General features: G+C 26.3%; 1 long non-coding RNA gene across 1 annotated transcript; it reads right to left on the bottom strand.

Moving 5' to 3' along the window:
- Positions 1-18,777: 18,777 nt before the first annotated feature.
- On the bottom strand, positions 18,778-21,274 carry LOC112710228 (uncharacterized). Its single transcript, XR_003156764.2, has 2 exons — positions 20,853-21,274; positions 18,778-19,170 (listed from the first exon to the last, which is right to left on the bottom strand). It is a non-coding gene; the product is annotated as an uncharacterized lncRNA (long non-coding RNA).
- Between the last annotated feature and the right edge of the window lie 753 nt (positions 21,275-22,027).

Consider the following 22,027-nt stretch of genomic DNA (forward strand, 5'->3'; position numbering starts at 1 on the left):
TTAATTTTCTTAAAAACTAAAATATTCGCTTTTAAAATCTTTAAAAACTGATTTAGATAATTACTATAAAATTAAAAATGCAGTCACTCTCGTTCTTTTTGTTAAAATTTAAAATTTAGTAACTACTAACTCTCGTTCTCTTTTTGTTCAAATTTAAAATTTAAATATATGCATAAAAATTAGTAATATTATTTAAATGTATGTCTAAAAATTTAGATGAGTTATTTAAATTAAAATTTATTTAAAATTTAAAATAAAAATTAAATTAATATGATTCACATCATAATAAATTATATCAATATTTATTTTTAAACTGATCTAAACTATATTGTAAAATACAATTTTATCTTGTTGGCATTAAAAAAAAAGTATAAACATATCTTGTTTTCACTATTAATAAGATGCATTTAAAAAATTTCTAAGTTTATCCCGTTAGTAGACGAAATACATGTTTAAAATTTTTATACTATCTTATTGATAATAAAAATGAGATATGTTTATAATTATCTTATTTTTAGTATTAACGAGATAAGTAAATTTTTTTTTGGGTATCTTTATATCTATAAATATTATATTCATTTTATTTATTTATAAAAAAATCCTCATTTATACTAGTGTATTTATAAATATTACTGATTCATTTTATTATTTATTAATTAGGTGTAAAAATAGAATTTCAGCAATTAGTTTATGATTTAATTAAGAGATTTTAGATTCACATCTTGAAATAATTAAAAAAAATAATTTTTTATATAATAAAAGATATTTTAATAAAGAAAATTACATACCAACTCTTCTTATATCTTTATTACATATAGCATTAAATTTTTTTTTGGTGACTACATATAGCATTAATTATTATCATTATATTATTTTACAACGTGTAATATTTTAGCGCTAAAAATATTGATGTGGTGTATTCTGATATTAGTATGCTTATCTCTTTCTTGTTTACTTATTTTACAAAAATATTTTTTTATAATTATATAAAAATTAGTATTTAATAAATAATTATACTAATTATTACTCATTCTAATTGTCAATCATTATAATATAATTGTTAATTATACATAATTAACATTTATATGATATTATATTACGCCAAACATACTCACGTATTCTGATGTCTGATGTCAGTATGATTGTTTCTCTCTTTTATTTTTTATTTATGAAAAGTATCAATTTTGAATAATTATATTTGCTAGTATTTAATAATTAATTATGATAAAATTTATCAATAATTATAATATTTTATATTATATTTTTTTAGTAATTATAATAATTTTTTATATATTTCTATGAATATTATATATAGAAGGTCATATTTTCTGTTCATGAGTGTAAATTTTATAGGCATAATTTTTTGTTTTGTTTTTTATTTTTTTTAACTATTTTATTTTCATACAACAATAATGCATTTTTTATTTTTTTTTATCAAAATTAATCATTTTTTATTATTGAAAATCCTGTGATTAGTTTTTTAGGTAGTTATTTTGAGATTTTATTTTTTAATATATTAGATATGATTTATTTTGATGTTTTTTTATCATATTATTAATTAATATTTTTTATAATCTTAAGAGTACTATATTTATAGAAAGAACGTAGATATTAATATATAATTATAAAAAAGATAATATTTATATATTACTAAAGTTATATATTATTAGAAAATCTGTGTATTACTAAAGTTAAAATTTGTATAATTATTGTTGTAAATCAACTAATGGTAATAATTTATATGATTATATTATTAGAAAAAGATAATATTTTAATTTATTATTATTAATTACATTTAACGTAAATTTTATAAATTATACTATAATTGTACAAAATTATTTGTTTTTAAAATAGAGAATCAAATTATTATGTTATTAATTAATAATTTATTTTCTAATTTTAAAAGTATTATAATTAAATGCCTAGACTCTAATTAAATGGTAAAATATTAGTCTATTAAACATAATATTTAAATTAAAATTTGAAAATAAAATAATATTTCAAATTTTTTGTTGTTAAAAGTTCTATAATTAGTTTGTTTAAGGTAGTTATTTTGAGATTTTATTTTTTTATATATTGGTATAATTTTATTTTGATACTCTTTATTATATCAGTAATTAATAATTTTTTTTAATTTTAATGGTATTTTATTTATGGAAGGAATGTGTATATTAATATATGATTATAAAAAAATATTTATATATTATTAAAGTTTAGAATGTGTGTAATAATGTTTTAACTCAATTAATAGTAGGAATGTATTTGATTATATTATTAAAAGAAATATAATATTCTAATTTATTATTAATTATAATAAATATAAATTATACTACAATTATACATAATTATTTGTTATTAAATTAGAAAATTAATCAGTCACCAAAAAAAAAATTAGAAAATTAATTATTATATCATTCATTAATATTTTTTTTCTAATCTTAAAAGCATTATAATTAATTGTATAGACTCATCTTAAGGGATAAATATATTAATCTCATTATTAGTTTATTTTAGATAGTTATTTTGATATTTGTTTCTTGACGTATTGGATATAATTTTATTTTGATGCTCTTTATTTTTTTCCTACTTATGTATAGATATTCTGAGAACGTACAACTACATAGTAAAAATTTTTTTTCAATGAATTTAAAAAATTATTTTTTCATAATATTAAATATTTTTAAAATTTATTTTATATAAAATCTAAATAAATTTTTTTTTATTATGACTATAAATAATGAAAAAAATAGAATAAAATAATCATTCAATAGAATGTATATTAATTAAATTATTATAATTAAGATAAATTTTTATAACACATATACTTAAAAATTAAAGAAAAATATATTAAAAATATTCCAGTAGCACTGCCTCTTCCCAAGACATAAATCCATCCCAAACCAATACAGAAACAACCAAAGCCCCAATAAATTAGAATTCAAAAGCCGGGTTTAAGAAACACTGAGCGCAAGTTTCATGCCAAGTTGGCAGTGACGAGGTGTTGGGCACAAGAAGAAGTAGCTCCCTGGCTTTGAAAGTGTGATCTTGTTGTTACCGCCTTTGTAGTTTTTTATTGGGTGGTTTGAATTGCAGTTAATGTAGTCGCTTTTGCTCACTTCCTCCACTTGGTGGAGCCTTGCCTCATACTTGAACGCTGAATTATTAGTTATTAACAAACAAAAAATGTTAGCTTTCTCCTCAGATTATTGAATATATACAAAAATGTTATTCCTACATTATAATGGTGCACGGACATTAACACGAATACAGACTCGATACGACACGGAATAATTTGATATACAAATTTTAAATTTTTATAAAATACAGGGACATGCATACATATAAAATATAAAGTATTTTTTAAATAAATTGTAATGATATTTTGATATTTTATTGATATTAAGATATAAATTAATTTTTTAATTATTTTTAAAATCTTATTTTAATTATATTAAATATTTAAAATATTTTTTATTTTAATAAATAATAATATATACTATATCTAAATTTATTTCAAGAATATATATTAAGAATAAGACTGAACACGTTGACACGTGATGGTGGTATTTAGGTGTGTTTAAGTGTGTTTGGAGAAAATTTTTTTATTTTTTATTAAGACACGGTTGGACACAATAGACACGCGTGTCGGACGAGTGTTGGTGAGTGTCGTGTCCGAAATGTGTCCGACACGCGGACACGGAGCGAAGTGTCCGTGCTTTATAATTCCTACATAAAAATTAACTAAATAAAATATAAATTCTAATTAACTAATACTCAAACACTTTAAGAATTGCTCATTTTAATTATTAATTATTTTATTCAAAAATATATAAATTAATATGTATATATACAATATATAATAACTAATTATATATATAATATTTTTATTTAAATATTACAAGCATTTATATACAACAAGATGATCGTGAGATTATATGATATGATTAAATAATTATAAAAATACTTTTGCTTAAAAGGCATATATATCAAAATCAAAGTATAATACTGTATAACAACCTCAATTCAAAGTATTTTTGCTTTTTAAAATTATAGTTCTTTTATTATTATTTTAGAAGAGAAAAATAAGGCTAAGCATGTATTTATTGTTCTAACAATGGAAAATAAAAACTTTGGAGATTAAAATAAGTACCGCACAAAAATCAAATAAGAAAACGATGAAATATAGAAGAGAGAAGACTCACTTAGAGTATCATTAACTTTGAATTTAAAATTTTCGGCCCAGATGCCATAATCAGGTCCAATGACCCATCCAGAAGGACCTCCAACAACGTAATCTGTTGCAAAAACAGTTGGAAAAGCCAACAACAAAATCAAGAATGAGGCAGCAACTAATGCTGCTACAGCTTTAGCCATGTTTCTATGAAGAAAATGTGCTCTCTCACAATAATAATAATAATAATAATTCAAAGGAATTTATAGCATGAGAAGCTTTCCAAGCTATGCTACTACTAATGAATACTTGTTAAAAAAACAGACATATATATATATATATATATATATATATATATATATATATATATATATCCAAATTATTTTAAGAAAAGAGTTTCATAACAAAAAATTTTCATTAATTAGTCAAAATTTTTTATAATTTACTTCATTTATATAATTTAATAACAGTTTTATTTTTTATTTCACTCTCCTATCAATTCACTTATTATATTCTTATCAATTCCACTTATTAATGACATTAATTATAATATCATATTTCTTATTATTAGACATTTTTATAATCAATACTTAATATTTCTTTTTATAATTTAATTTTTATATTTAAGAATACAATAAAGATTCATAATAATTATAAAGAACGGTAATGATAATTTGTATTAAATGAATTAATTGTAATTGATTTTTTTGTTAAGTCATTTATCATCATTTAATATAGATACAAAATCTAAAAACTACCCAAATATGATTTTGTTTTCATTAATTCAATTATTTTTATTCAAAATTCACAACTCTAATACCATTGCAAGTACAATTAGAATAGGTTAAGAAATTTTACAATCATCTTTATCATTGTAAATAGTACGACGACATTTGAATTCAACCTTAATAATACGGTACCTATGGTAGAAGGTGCTAAAGAATTCGAAGACAGACTCACCCGACTAGCTTGTTGTCAGTCAACCAATTTTTTAGAATATGAAAAACCACACTAACTTTGATGAGGTATGGTAATAAATTGATTTAATTTTGTGTGTTTTTATGTGTATTTATAATTATATTGTACTAACTAAGTTCATATACATAACATTCATACGTTCATATACATAACATCCATAATTACATACAACTAACATCTAAAAATTAAATTCATATTTATTAGATATTACATCCATACACATATCATTTTTTAGTTATTGTATAATTAACTATAAAGTTCACACACATGTTTTTAAATTTTATCATAATTGAATTTAAAAAAAATGTCAAATTCTTAAATTAATTTATTCAATTGATAAATTTATACATAACATCCATAAATTAATACACATAACATCCATAATTTTATACTCATAATATTTATAATTTTATACATAAATGTCTATAATTAATAAATTTTTATAATTAATATTATCAAATTTTAAATTATACGTCTTATTGTATTTTTCAAATTATCTTATATGTGCCTTAATAATAGATCATGATTTTAATTATTTTAATATTTTTATTTAATATTTATATATATGCTTATTTATTGATTTTAATATGACAAGTTAATAATTATTTTTAAAAATTTATTTTTTAATTTTTGTTTATATTTTATATTTTATATTTTATTTTCTAATAATCTATATGTAAAATATAAGTTGTATAATAGAAATTATTAAAAAATTTTAATTTAATTTCCAAAATTTTTGTAGAAAACTATTAAATTTTAATGGATAATAATGTGACTGAGAAATGTTAAGAATTTGATTTGGAAGAAATTGAAATTAATTTTAAAAAGAACATTAATAATTTCAAATATGCATCAAAATAGTAGATAATAAAAAGAATAAGTGATAAAAAAAATATATATCTCTTACTTATCAAAAGAATAAAAATTTTTACGTAATATTTTTATATTTATTCTTTGACTACTTAATTAAAATTATTCTTATTTTAATAGCCAATCTTAACTAAGGTAATTTAATATATGATTAATGGTGGTCATATATTGACCAGCCAATATATGACTGGCATATGACAAAATAAGTAAAGAGATTTTTTTTCTACCATACTAATAAATGCCAATGAAATGTTAGGAATTTTTTCATTATAAAATAAAAAAAATTATTTTTAAAAACAAACTAAACTAACATTGTATTTCAATTTTTATTTTATTTTTATGGGGTTTCTATAGAATTCGCCCGCGGTAAACTTCAAAAATTATACAAAATTTATCTAAGAAAGAGGTGAACTTGTGTATACTTCATAAAATTCGTCTAAATTAAACGTGAACTTTCATACATCGTAACTTTTCTTTGTTATATTGGTATTTATTCTTCCATTTTATACCATAGTTAAATATTTATTATAAATAAAAATATTAATAAATATAATAAAATATTATTTATTAAAACTTTTTATAGTATTCATTAATATTTTTTTATTATATTCATTAACATCCTTATAATATAATAATTATTTTTTGTAAATTTAATTAATATTAGTATATCAATATTCGTTAACATAAATTAGAAGAAAACACTGAATAATATTAAATTTATCGTCGGATGTTACCGATAAATTTAGCAGTAAATTTTTTTATGATTATGAGTAAAAATTCATCCCTCAAATAAGGTATCATTGGATTTAAAATTCCGCCGCTAAATCTGACAATAAATAGAGGCACAAAAATTAATTATATTAGCGCCAAATTTACCGTCGGAAAATTCCAACGGTAACAGGATTTAGTGAAACGTGTCGTTTAGACAACGACGAACACCTTATCATAGAATTTTTTCGCCGATAAATCCGACAATAAATTTGGGATAAAATTCAAACGCGAAACTCCTCTCTCTCTCTCTCTCTCTCTCTCTCTCTCTCTCTCTCTCTCTCTCTCTCTCTCTCTCTCTCTCTCTCTCTCTCTCTCTCTCTCTCTCTCTCTCTCTGATTCATTGAAGAAGGTTGTTCCGCTACCACATGGAGCTGTCGTTACCGCCAATAAGCCACATTGTCGTCGCATATCAGCACGTCGTCGTTATTTCTGTTCGAGCCTCTGCCATGCCGCTGATGTTGGTGTCCCTTGCCGTCGATCAGAGGTCATCGCCTTGTCCCTATCAACGCGGCTGAGGTCCACTGCGCCAAGGTAAGGTTGTTGTCCTTTTTTTGTGTGTTTTGTTATATTACTAAACCCTAACTCCACCACTAGAGGTTTCACTGCTGTCTCCTGTCACCGTCACGCTTCCATCATTCTGCGGCCATTGTAACATCCTAACTTTTTGAATCATATTCATTATTTAATTAAAATTGTAATGATTTAAAATTTAAATTCATAATAAAAAATTTAAAAATGATACATTTGAAAAACTAACATATCTAATTTAAAATTTGAAAATACGAAAATACTAGTTTTAGTAAATTTCTAACAAACAATAAACCACCTTTAAAGATATAGTCATAACTAATTCCATGCTTATTGAATTTGAATGATCTTTAGTTACATGAAAAGATAAGAAAAATATCTTTATTCTTTAAGTCTTGTGCAAAATCAAAATCAAATTAAATTAAGTAGATAAATCTGTTATAAGTTCATAGTAGAAAATCATGCCCTAACCAACCAGCCTGATATACTAACAATATTTCGTGAATATCTAAAGTTGGGATTATCCAATTAACTTCATTAAAACCTCATTTTAAATATAACTCAATTATCTATAAATTTGTCTCTAATAGCTATTTTCAATTTCTAAACGTAAAAAATATTATAGGACTCACAAACTGACGATTCAGATTGAAGAATTTAGCTAAACGTAAGTTAGATTCTACCAACACAATCTGTACATACCTAAGAGTTATTTGAATCATTTATTTTTCATTCTATTCCTTTTTTTATACAAAATATTCTAGGTAATCTATCTTCTCTATCTTCTATTATCTCTATAAATGATCATTCATATATCTTCTCCACTTCATTATAAGAAAAACCATGATCTCTTTTCATTTTCTTACTCTCACTTTAAAGAAGATATTATTAAAGAAAAATCATTATCTCTATTTACAAATTTCACTCTTATATTATTCAAGAAGATATTGTCTCTAAATTAAACTATGGGAAATGAATTTTTTTTTTATTCGGTCAAAGACACATACCTACATAAAATATATATATAAAGTCTAGCTATAAAATAAGTCTCTCTTTATTAACAAATAGTGTCTATTTGCATTGAAATATATATAAGAATTTCACTGGAGGTAAGAGTTTTATATTATTTTTTTATATGTCATATCTTACATGTTTTTTAATATAGATGTTAGCATTTTCTGTCATGATATAATGTCTTTTTATTTTGTACACATTATGCATTATAATAATCATTTTATGTGTATTAAAAAACAGAGAGAATAATCTTTCGGTAAAGGAAGGTAATTTTCAAAGCCAAGATAAGGTAACTTATAAAGACAAGATAATTGAGATAGTCCTTCAGCGAGGAAAGGTGATCAAATCGAAATGATCTTTCGGTAAGAGAATGTGATCAACAAACTTTTGGGATAAGAACTTTCGACAAAAGGAGGGGACTCCCATCAATTTTATATAATAATATCTCTTTATTGCATACACATTAAGCATTACACTAACCATCTTATGTGCATTAAAGAATTGAGAGAATGATCTTTCGATAAGGGAATATGACCCTAAAGACAAAATATCGAAATGATTTTTCGGTAAGAAAAGGTGATCGACAAATTTATGTTTCTTTTTTTTTTTTTGCGTGACTCCATTCTTGTGTATATTTAAATAACCTTGATTGTAAATTGAAAAGACAGTATGATTCTTCGATAAGGGAAGGTGACCCCCAAAGACAATATATCGATGTGATCCTTCATTAAAGGAAGGTGATCGCCAAAATTTTTGAAATAAGAATATTCGATAAGGGAAAGGGACTCCTACCACCTTTGTATAGCGGTTTGGATTCAATACCTTTTATATAAAAGTTACAAAAAAATAAAAAATACAAAGAAAAGTGTGATTATAATTGTTCTTATTTTATCCTTTATGTTTGATTTATGATTATATTTATTATTCTTATTTCATTCAAAGCATAAAGAATATTAAAGAGTAGTTATTTTATTATGTTCATTAATATTTTTTATAATATAATAAATATTTAAATATGATATAAAATAAAAGAATAAAAATAAATATAATAACAAATAGTTAAGAATATAATGTAAAAAATTTTATAGTATATAACAATAATCCTAACACACATAGAAAATAAAAAAAATTATTATAAATATTTAATAGGAATAGATAATACTTTTATTTAAAAAAAATATTATTTTATTATTTATAATGTGTGTTTAATTATTTTTAAGCGAATAGATCTAATAAAATTTGAGGTACCAAACGAATTTTAGCCATTTATTAAATTTGCCGATAAGTTTTGAAAAAATTGATAAGGTTCGTCTAAGAAGTTGGGTAAACTTTATGAAAAAAAAGTAAAAAACAAAAAAAAAGATTATGGGATATAATGTTAGTTTAATTTATTTTTATATTTTAAAAACAAAGATTTTTTTATTTTGTAATAAAAAAAATCCTAAAATGTTATCGTTAATAACTTTGAGATTTTTTTAATTTTATTATATTCCCTGTAAGATCCAAATTTTAAAAAATTATTGATAAATTATTTATGATTTATTATATTTATTTAAGATTATATTTAGAAATTTTTATATATAAGTTGAGTAAATTCTTATTTATTATTTAAAGTTTTTATAATTAAAAAATAGTAAATATTTTATATGCTTTAATTTTAAATATTTAGATTTTTAACCTTATATATATAAACCATGTACACAAATAATGTATATATTAATTGTGAATCACAAAAAAAAAAGAGAATATATATCTATATGAATTGAAGTACACATGACAAAACAGAATATTACAAAACAAAATTATAATAAGATTATTTAAAAATAATGTAAAGATGACACATCTTTTTTGTTAATCAGAAGCTAAAAGATAAAAAAGTATGCACTTAATAATAATCAATTAAAATAAACAAAAATTTTAAAAAATAAAATATAAAATGTATAAATAAAGATAAAAGAAACAAATATTAAAAAATTTATAAAAATTGTACCTTAAACACGAGAGAGGGGAAGGGAGGGAGGGAAGAGAGAGAGAGAAAAAAGAAAGCCAATGAGTAAAAGATATTTGGTCTTGTATAAATAGATGGTATTGAAAAAAATAAACTAATTAAATTAATTATTAAATAATTTGATATTTATTCCAATCAAATCAAATAATTAATATAATTAACCAAATTAAATAATTAATATAATTAATCAATTCATATAAATTATAAGAAACGGTGAGATTTAAATGTCTAATCAAATTAATTAATTAATATAATTAATTTGCTTTAACAAATTAAATGAAATAAATCAGGAAACACCTCAAGAGCATGCCACACCAGTTCTATCATTAAGTGCAAAAATCTGATTTTTATATAATGGAATAAATAAATAGAATAGATAGATAATAAAGATATTTTCTTAAATTAGTATAATAATTACGCATTATTTATTAAATATTAATTATAATATTGTAATATAATTATAATAAAGATATTTATAAATTAAATTTATTTAGAGAAATATAAATTAGTTATTAATAATCGGTGTCATTATCATATAATTATTATATTATTAATATTAATATTATTATTATTATTATTATTAAAATAATTAAAAATATTTTTGATTGATAATTGATAAATAGTTTAATAATGTATTAAATATTAATTTTATATAATTATAATAAAGATATTTTTTTAAATTAGTATAATTATGCATTATTACTTAAATGTTAATTATATTATAATTTTAATAAAGATATTTTTATAAAATAAATTTAGAAAAAAATAATGTATTTATTTTGGCAGAAAAATGAATTTATGAGAAGTAGATAAGTAGAAGTAGATAAGTAGATGTTTATACCAATGGTTTATTCTCACTATATATGTATGTTAACTAGTGTGTTCCAAACTTATGTGCGGAGATTAATAATTTACATAATAATTTTGTATACATACTTTTATAAATTAAAATTATATATATATATAAATTTAGAATTCATTATTAAAAATTTAAAATCACGACTTCAAGATTAATTTGTTTTTTATTTTTAAATCATGACTTATTTGTGATATTTATCTTAAAAGATAATCTATTTTTATTTCTAATAAGTTCTATTTTAAAGTAAAATTATTTAATTTTAAAAATATTTGATTACTTGTTTGAATAAAATCGTAATTCTTAGTTGGTGGATTTGGAAAGAAAAAAGAAATTACAATCAATTATAATTAATATATGCCTTAAATGAATATCAACACTATTAGAATTTATAGGGTCGGATAAATGAATATAATATATAATTATAATTATAACAATAATTAGGGTAATTTACGCATCTAAATTGTTTGAGCCACAATATTACGCAAATATATTGTTTCCAAATTTAATACGCAAATGCATTGTTTCACTATTTTATGTAAACCGCTACTGGCAGTAGCGGTTTATAGGTGTGCATAAACCGCTACTACCTGTCGCGGTTTATGTGTGGGAGTGTGTGAGTGTAAACCGCTGCTGCTGCCAGCAGCGGTTTACGTGCGTGTGTGTGAGTGTAAACCGCTACTGGCAGTAGCGGTTTACGTGTGTGTGTGTGTGTGAGTGTAAACCGCTACTGTTAGTAGCAGTTTACGTGTGATGCTTTGCCTATATAAACCGTGGTTGTAGCCGCGGATTATGCATTTAGATGGTTTGTGGAGTTTTTTAGAGAGAGGAAATTCTAGAGAGAGGTCAGAGCAAGTTGTGAGCGGGCCTGAGGTTTCTCAGCGGCGACTTCTGGCGAGTTATCATGGCAGGCAGGACCCTGTACCGACTGAACGGTGTTGCGCATATTGCCGGTTCTATTGGTGACAAGGTTAGTTAACATTTATTTTTTTCTAGGCTTTGCATATGTTAGTCAGAAAAATGGTAGGTTAGGTAGACGAATTAGAATTTATTGATTATTCCCTCTAGTTTGAAATTAGGCTTCGCATGCTAGGATGCCAGTTCACTGCTTTTGGTTTAGTATTTTGAGTTTTTCTTGGTAAGTTATAAATATGCCTAGTTACCTGAATTTCAAATCCCTTCAATGAATGTTATGCTACATGGTGTCCACCTCTCATACTCCATTCTGTTTGCCCAATCGCACATGGTCGGGTTCTCCGTCCTCATTATATCAAACCAATAGTCGAATTCTGCTTCCGTCTTCGCATACGCAGCATTTACCAGCCACCTCCTCGCATCCTGTCCCTTGAAAGTGAGGGCAAAATTTGCAGCAACATGCCGAATACAAAATGCCCGATAAGCATGGGGAGGTTGCCAACCACTATCGGGGGACTCTAGTGCAGCCTTGATGCCGTTGTGTCTATCAGAGATCACGAGAATACCTTGCTGTGGAGTGACATGCCTTCTAAGGTTCGAAAGAAAGTATGATAAAGACTCTGCGTTCTCCCCCTCCACGAGTACAAACGCAACAGGCAAAATATTCGAGTTACCATCCTGTGCGATAGCCAACAACAATGTCCCGCCATACTTGCCATACAGGTGTGTGCCGTCGATGCTTACCAGCGGCTTACAGTAGCGGAAAGCCTCAATACACGAAGGGAATGTCCAAAACATCCGATGAAAGAAGACTCTATCTTCGTCAACTTGGTCACCCACCCTAACCGGGGACGTTTTCAGTAGAGCAATGGAACCTTCCATCGTGCATGTGATCCCAAGGATCCACCGAGGCAGATCAGCATATGACTCCTCCCAATCACCATATATTTGCGCTACTGCCTTCTGCTTCGCCAACCACACCTTCCGATAACTAGGCCTGAATCCATAAGTCGCCTCCGTTGCCTCTTGCAACACCTTAATAAACACCGACGCATCAGCTCGAACCAATGGATAGATTCTCGCATAGATGACATGATAATCAAGCTGCTTGTGGTCGCTTGATATCGATGTGGCCATACACGTGTGCGGACCGTTGTACCTCCTAACTTCCCATGTGCTCTTCCTTTTCCGATGGCTTCTAAGTTCAAAGAAGAGAGGTGGGGAGGGTACTCCTGTGTTGCAGAACCGGAACCTCCATGGGCTGAACGTCCACCTCTTGGAATATCATCATGACTGTCCCCACCAATATCGACAGGCTCCTCATCCGAATCATCGTCAAACAGTGCATTCTCAACTCGATCCGGTCCGGCATCGCATTCAAAATCAGGAACAACAGGACCAACATATGCATGAACAACCCCAGCACGTTCGGGCTCCGCATTCGGAACTGCCACTGCTACCACAGGCATCGATGTTGATGCACCACCAGCTGGGGTCGACTGAGGATTAGGTGCCGATGCCCCAGAGCTATCCACACCATCTTCCAACTTCGCAAACAGCTCAGTTACCCTCACCTCCGGAAAATTACGCATGCAGTGAAACAAGAGCTGCAAGTCTTCATCCGACCCGATCACGAAGGTCTCATATCTCACACCAGTTGAGACAACATCAATGGGAATATTGTAAAATAATTTTTTTACCCACTTCGTCCCACATGTACCGAGCTTCCGTAATATGCTTTGCTTAATCTCCGTCAACGTATTCGACGATCGGATAAAAACACTAAGCGGTTCTCTATCTGTGAATTTTACACCATACCTTTTGCTCTTTTGAATTTTTTCAGAGCAGTGAACCAGAGCCACAAAACTATCCTCCCCCTCCATTTGTGAATAACACTCTACCTCTCCACATTTGGCCCCTCTATGGTTTATATAGGCAGCCCCATTCAGCCCATCACACGTAAACCGCTACTGCCAGTAGCGGTTTACACTCACACACACGCACGTAAACCGCTGCTGGCAGCAACGGTTTACACTCACACACTCCCACACATAAACCGCGACAGGTAATAGCGGTTTATGCACACCTATAAACCGCTACTGCCAGTAGCGGTTTACATAAAATAGTGAAACAATGCATTTGCGTATTGAATTTGGAAACAATGTATTTGCGTAATATTGAGGCTCAAACAATTTAGATGCGTAAATTGCCCCAATAATTATCCATAAAAACATAAAATTTGTTGTTAAATTAAACCACCAATTCTTCATTAAGGAGCTAAGTCCTCAACTTTTAATTTTAAAACTTATCTTCAATCTCCAAATATTTTTTACTTTCGGGTTCGAATACGTGAATAATAAATTAGTTTAAGAAAATTATTTTTGTTTAAATAGCATAAAACAAAATTACTTTTAGATATGTAATTATTAAAAAAAAAACTAAATAATAATAATATACCATAAAAAAAATTGAGTTATAACTTATGAACTTTTTCACTTGATAAACGGTCAATTTTCAAAAAAAAAAAAATTACGAAGATAGTGTAGGAGATGTATCTGTAACATCAAAAAAAAAAAAAAAATCAAATTTAAGATAGTCACCAAAAAAAAGAAAATCAAATTTAAGATAACATGGAAGATTTGGGTTAAAACTGCAATCGTCAGAATAATTATATTGTGCTTTTAGCAAGGATAAAATAATATAGAATGTATGTTAATGGGTCTGAGAGTGAAAGATTAAGATTGGAGAAGAAAAGAAGATCAGAAGAACGGTGCAGTAATGACAAAAATTATTATCTTAAATTAGAAATTTCAAAAAAGATAAAATTACTATTGTCTATTTAGGATTATTGTATATTTTTTAAATATTATATCTATTTTATTAATTAAAGTCTCTTAATGTCAATGATCTTTGTCACTAATTTTTTTCAATCTTTTGTTTGTATGACTGCGGTGCCTTGAGATTAGAACTGGCGCAATATCTTTAAATTTTGAAAGTATAATGTTGTAATTTTGGTTCTATAGTTTCAATAAACTTTTAATTAAATTTTTATATTTTTTATTTTTTAATTTTGTCTCTACACTGTTTTTAATTTTATAATTATGTCATTTTTAGTATAAAAAATAATTGAATTAACTGAATATTTTTTCGTAAATTAAAGGTATTCATAATTAAAAACTTAACTAGATTTTTGACTACATATATTTTGGGAGAAATATTTTGTTAATTTTAACATATTTTATATAAAAAGATCTAATTACAAAATTAAAAATAGTATAAGAATTCAAATAAAAAAATATAAAGATCTAATTAAAAATTTGATAAAACTATGACCAATAAAATAATTAAATTTTTTATTCTAAAGATGCAATCTTTGAGTCCAACTTGGATGAAAAAAAAAGATATTAACTTATTTTGCAGAACCATGGGTTGAAAATGCACCAATTCTATTGGCCTAATAGCATGGGTTGAATAAAGTATTATTTTTGTTCTTAATTAATATTTAGAATAAAATTTAAAAATATTTTTAATGTTTAAATGATTTTATTTAAGTACTTAATATTTTAAAATTATTTTAATATTATTTTACTGTTAGTGATTTATTAATAGAGTTAATGAGAGAATAATATTGCGACAATTGAAAACGTTAGAAACTTAAATAAGATAAAAAATACTAGAAACAAAAAATATATTATTCTTAAAAAAATTACTAAATCAAGTAAAATAAGAGTGAATTTTAATAAAATGAACTACAATAAAAAAAATACAGCTATGTTAAGTATATATTAATATTAGCCGCAAAAATTATCCACTAAATTAAAATAATATATACATTAAAATACAAAATACATATTAAAATGAGTTAAACTATATATCTATTTATTTATACACAAATCCATAATAACTAAATTTGATATGCAAATATCATTTTTATTTGTAAGATTTTTTTTTAAATTATGCATTAATTCTTCTTATATTTTCGTTATATATATAGTACTACTAATTTGAATCAAAATGAAAGACATCGTCAAGAACAAATTAATATACATATAATATAAAAGTCCACACAAGAATCCAAACAACCAAGAGAAATGAATATACTTAAAAATTAAAACTAAAATATATATAACGAACATAATAATATAGTAGCACTGCCTCTTCCCCATAACACATGCAAATCCAAGAACAAAAAAGAAGAACCAACCAAATCCCCAATAAATTGGGTAACATCACTAGAAACTAGGGATGACAACAATGAATATAGGTAAATATTCGCACGATATACCCTGTCATACTTTATTTTGTATTAACTTTTATATATTATATATATACCAGAGCAGGTAAGAGTCGATTCATCAAAATCCTAACTCCGTTTCGTCTCGAACGAAAACTTGCTACACTCAAACACAAACAGTGACTGCAAGTTTCATGGCGCGAGAGCAGTGATTACCGATTGGGCAGAAGAAGAAGAAGCGCCCTGCCTTCGAAAGTGCGATCTTGGTGTTGCCATCTTTGTAATTTTGGATTGGTTTGCTTGAATTGCAGCTATTGAAGTCACTTTCGCACACTTCGTCCAGTTGGTGGAAGCTTGGGGAATACTTGAATGCTTAATTAGTTATTTGCAAACAACAAATTTGGTCATTTTGGTATATAGGTTGTTATGTCTAGCTCTAAGTATGTATCATAAATTCATAATATGAGCTAGTTATGTTATAGATATACCGAAAATTTATATAATATATATATTGAAATATAAATACCATCAAACGAATTAGTCTATTTTTTTTAAAATTTAACTTGATTAAATTCATAGATTATACGTGTGAATCTGTTTATTTTTTGTTTGTTCATGAGCTTTAATTTTTAAGTTTGGATCATTTATGATCGTTCTTTTAAGTTAAATCGGTTAATTCGTTTATTTTTTATTTTTTTAAAATATATTAGATAAAAAAAATCTAATTTTAGACAAAAAAAAGTTTTTGACAAAACATGCTATTCTTTTTTATATCAAAAACCTTATAGAAACAGTTTTTTTAGTGGTTCAGGTCGTATTTTTGGATTAGATTAGGGGGAGTATTGGAAAAAATATTAAATTTATGTTTTTTTTTGGTTGCCTATTTAATCTGTAGTCTAATTTATTATTTTTTTGGGTTAATTAGATTTAATTTGTTTAGTTCAAATTTTAAATTAGTCTAATTTTAAAAGTAAAAATACACCCATTTAAATAGATATGTAGGCTGACCTTATGACTCTAAACTATTTTAACAGTCCTAATAAATAAATAAATATATATACCGAAAATTTATAGAATATATATTAAAATATAATAAATCTTAAAAATATATAAATAATACACGTGTATATAAAATATTTTTGTTAAATATTACAAGCATTTATACATAATATTTTTCCTTTTAAAAATTATAGTTCTTTAATTATCTGTTTGCAAGAGAAAAATAAAGTTAAGCAAACATTTTTTACAGACGTTAAACTTAATCTAACCGTGAAAAATGAAAACTTGGAGATCAAAATAAGAATCATAATGCAAACTTGTTTAGATGTCATTCAATTGTTAAAAAAATATTTTTTTAATAAAAATAATATATTTTATTTTTTAGTGCATTTGATAAAATTTAATAATAAAGATAAAAATATTAGAATTTTTTTTAAAGTTATAATTTATATTTTTTAAAGATTTTTTACTTAAAAAAATGTCTTTAACATAATAAATAAACAAAAAATATTTTTACATTATTGTATCTAAATATAATTATTAGATAAAAATATATTTTTATATTAGATATTTAATTATAAAATTATTTTTATTTTTAAAATTTTTTTTTATTTTTAAATTTTTTTTTTAAAAATATCACTTGAAAAAAATAATCTTATCGTAACATTTTATCCAAACAAATCCTAAAATAAAATTAAAGAAGTATAATATAAAATGTAGAAGAAAGAAGACTCACTTAGAGTATCACCAACTTTGAATTCTTTCCCTGTAGCCCATTTGGTGTAATTAACTTCAAGGGTCCATCCAGAGGCATCTCCAACAGTGTAATCTGTTGCAAAAACTGTTGGAGAAGCCAACAACAAAATCAAGAATGAAGAAGCAACTAATGCTAGAGCTTTATTCATGTTTTTATGACGAAATTTTGTAATAATCAAGAAAATTCTTCAAAGGAATATATAGCAATGAGAAGCTTTGCAAGCTATGCTAGTATTAAAGAATAATTATTAAAAAGAGATAAGTGTAAATTTATAATAGTGATTTGATTCTCATAATATCTTGATTAAATTCTTTAATTGGTTTGTTGATAAATAAAATATTTAATTGACTACATTTTCATTTATATATATATATATATATATATATATATATATATATATATATATATATATGATTGATGCTATCCTTAAATACAAAATAGGAAACCAAATTGAATATTCAAAACAAACGGGTCAAGCCATTATGCTTTTTGTTTAACCTTATTTATTCAAGTTTATATATCAGCAATTAATAATTCTTAATATATCTCAATTACATCCCCTATTGATTCATTCTACATATAAAATTTTTATTTGTTTTTTTTTATTGCCAAGTTGTTTCTTTTTATAAATTAAGAGAAAATATGAAAAAACAATTATATTAGTGTACAATATGTATAATCGGATAAAAAAAATTAATTCAAATGATAATTAAGTTAATTAATTTTTAATAATTTTTAATTTTAAATTAAAAAAATAAGGATTTGCAATCGCAATAATTACATATAACGCAAATCCTCCTCTCGACATGTGACATGACTTCTTTAGGTACTTTCTTTTTTTCCGATCTCTTTCCTTCTCAATGGTGAAAGCTCCGTCAACAACATCAACCGATGCCGTCTAAAAGACCGACCAATGCCGCACTGCACCCTGCGAACTTACGAGTCACGCACTGTGGGTCATTCGGGCAGCTTCCCAATGTGCGGTCGAGCGACCCCCTCCGCAGCCGCCATCCATGATTTCCAAACAAGAAAAGCCAGCGTAAAATCCAAATCGTTATTGGTAGTATATCTGCAAAGTGTCAAGTGTTAAAAACCAAGGTTCTAAGAACCGGACCGGTCATCGAACCGTTCTTGTTACTGGTTCATTGATTTACTGGTCCAACCGGTCTAATCGATGGTCCAACCGGAAAAACCGTTTTAGAATAAAATAATTAATTATAATTAAACACCCTAAAATATAATTATAGTCTAATATAAATTTTAAAAAAATCAAAAGTACATTAGCAACCCTAAAACAGCAACACCAGTATATTATCGAACAACAACAATGAAACAGCAACACATTATAAAACACTATAACAGTAACACCAGTCCATTATCAAAACACTAAAACAGCAACACCAGTACATTAGCAACATCATTCAGCAAGGCAGTGATGACACTAAACTAAACACTAAAAACAGCAAAATCAGTAAATTATACTACATATCAAAAGTTCAAAACAGAGCATTCAGTAACCAAGCATTAGCATTAGCAAGGAAGTGATGACACTAAATTAAACAGAGCATTAGCAAGGCAGTGATGAGTGATGACACTAAATTAAACACTAAACAGCAAAATCAGTACATTATACAACATATCAAAGGTTCAAAACAGAGTATTCAGTAACCAAGCATTAGCATTAGTAAGGCAGTGATGACACTAAATTAAACAGACCATTAGCAAGGAGGTGTTGACACTAAATTAAACACTAAAAACAACAAAATCAGTACATTATACAACATATCAAAAGTTCAAAACAGAGCATTCAGTAACCAAGCATTAGCATTAGCAAGGCAGTGATGACACTAAATTAAATAGGCAAATTATTTTTTCAATGAATAAAAAGAGCAACTAATTATGGAAGAGAAAAAGAACATGAATATATGATTACATGAAATTAAATGAGGAAACAATTGAACTGATAAGAAGAAGTTGTGATAGATGAGTGATTTTTGAAAGAAAAAAGAGAGTGACCATTAGCATCTGAGCTACCAATTGTTTGAACAAGACCCAAGCACAAAGTAAATGTGCAACCAGAGACAGATACTTCATGTAAAATTGAACAGATATCCATAGACTCAAGTCTGCAGGTTCCATTAATAAAAATTGAACAGATATTATTTGTTGGTAAAGCTCCTTCTATGGTTAGCTCATAACTATCAGGTTCTGGAAACATTACTTCTTGCTTCAAGATTTCAGGATGCTAGCAATCAACATCTTCAGAGATACTAAACATATAGGAGCCAGAAATCAAATTGTCCTTAAAAAATAACATGAAAAACAGCAAAAACATGAAAAACAGGAACTCAGAAAACAAATAGCACAAGAAAAAATAGCAACAATCAAGAACAATAAGAATAAATACAGCAGTGAACAAACATCACCAATCAAAAACCATGAACAAACAGCAACAATCAGCAACAACAATAAACACAACACTGAACAATTAAATAAAAAAAATACATCTGAACAACAAAAACAGTTTCATAATTACTGTAAAATAAAATAATCTAAATTGCTCATAACAGAAAAATCTAAGAAAATTATTACTCATAACAGGAACAGCTCAATAATGTTCAATAATACTCATTACTCATCATCAGTAATAAAAACAAGTTTGCAATTAAATAATTGATCATGAACGAACAAACTAAATTAAATTGATTCAGGAAACCTAAGAAAACTCAAAACAGATAAGCAAGAAATTACATAAAAAAAACCATGAACAACACAGATTCAGCATTTCAGATGAGGGAGAGGGAGCTCAGATCAGGGCTGAGCACTGGCGTAAGCTCAGCCAAAACAGAGGCCGAAGCGTGGTGAAACTGTTGATAACAGCAGGCTGGAGCAAAAACAAGGGCTTGAGGCAAGCTCGACCAAGCGACGAAGAGGGAGCACCGTGGCGGAAGCACAGCGATACAGAGGCGGCGGAAGCTCAGAACAGACGCGGAAGCTCAAAACTGACGGGAAAGCGAGGCGAGCAGACGCGTTTCGACGACCATGGGTGCAGTGCGGACGGCGGCGGTAGCGCGGTGGCAGTGACACAGCTTGAAGAAGAAAGTGGCTTTGGAGGCTAGGTTTTGTTGAGAGAAGGAAGCAGATGCGGTGAGTGAGAGAGACAGAGAGGGAGTGGGTCAGGACTCAAGAGGGTGTTTTATTTATTTTTTTTTTGTTGAAAAGTGAAAACCGGCCGGGTCCCGGTTCGGTCCGACCGGCCGGTTCAACGGCTCATTGGTTTACAAATTAACGGTTTTAAGATACTAACCGAACCGTTATTGTTGCCGGTTCACTGTTAGACCGGTCGGACCGGCCGGTCCGGTCCGGTTTTCAGAACATTGTTAAAAACTATACCAAAAGTAAGCTTAAAAACTAACTCATCTTCAAATTTTTAACCCAAATTAAAAAAAAAAGAAACTATTCACTATTCTTTTTTCCTTTTCTACTTCCTTTTCTTAGTTGTTTTATGCTTTGACTTCACTTCACTTCTTCTCAAGTTTCTACCACTCCAACAGTAATTTTGACATTTTAATTCTAAAAAATGTCAAATATGATGGATGGTCAATTTACTGTGTATGTAAATGGTTATTTTAATTCTTAATTGAATAATTATTTTATTTAATTCGATTTAACTATATACAATTAACAAATGTTGAACAGTCATTTTACTAGATAGTCAGATGATTATTTTAATAATTACGTGAATAGTTATTTCATGGCCAGTGCTAACTTCTAACGCCCGAGAGGTGAGATGATTGATGAGAGTAAGATAGCAGACGGTTGGAGGGGAATGAAGAGAGTGTTTTAGTAAATTTCTTTAGTAAATTAAGGTTAAAATGATTAATTTTTTAAAATAACTATTTAGATTTTTTTTGTATTGAGCCAAA

Source organism: Arachis hypogaea, chromosome 9 (genome assembly GCF_003086295.3).
Source record: "Arachis hypogaea cultivar Tifrunner chromosome 9, arahy.Tifrunner.gnm2.J5K5, whole genome shotgun sequence".
Taxonomy (NCBI): Eukaryota; Viridiplantae; Streptophyta; class Magnoliopsida; order Fabales; family Fabaceae; genus Arachis; species Arachis hypogaea.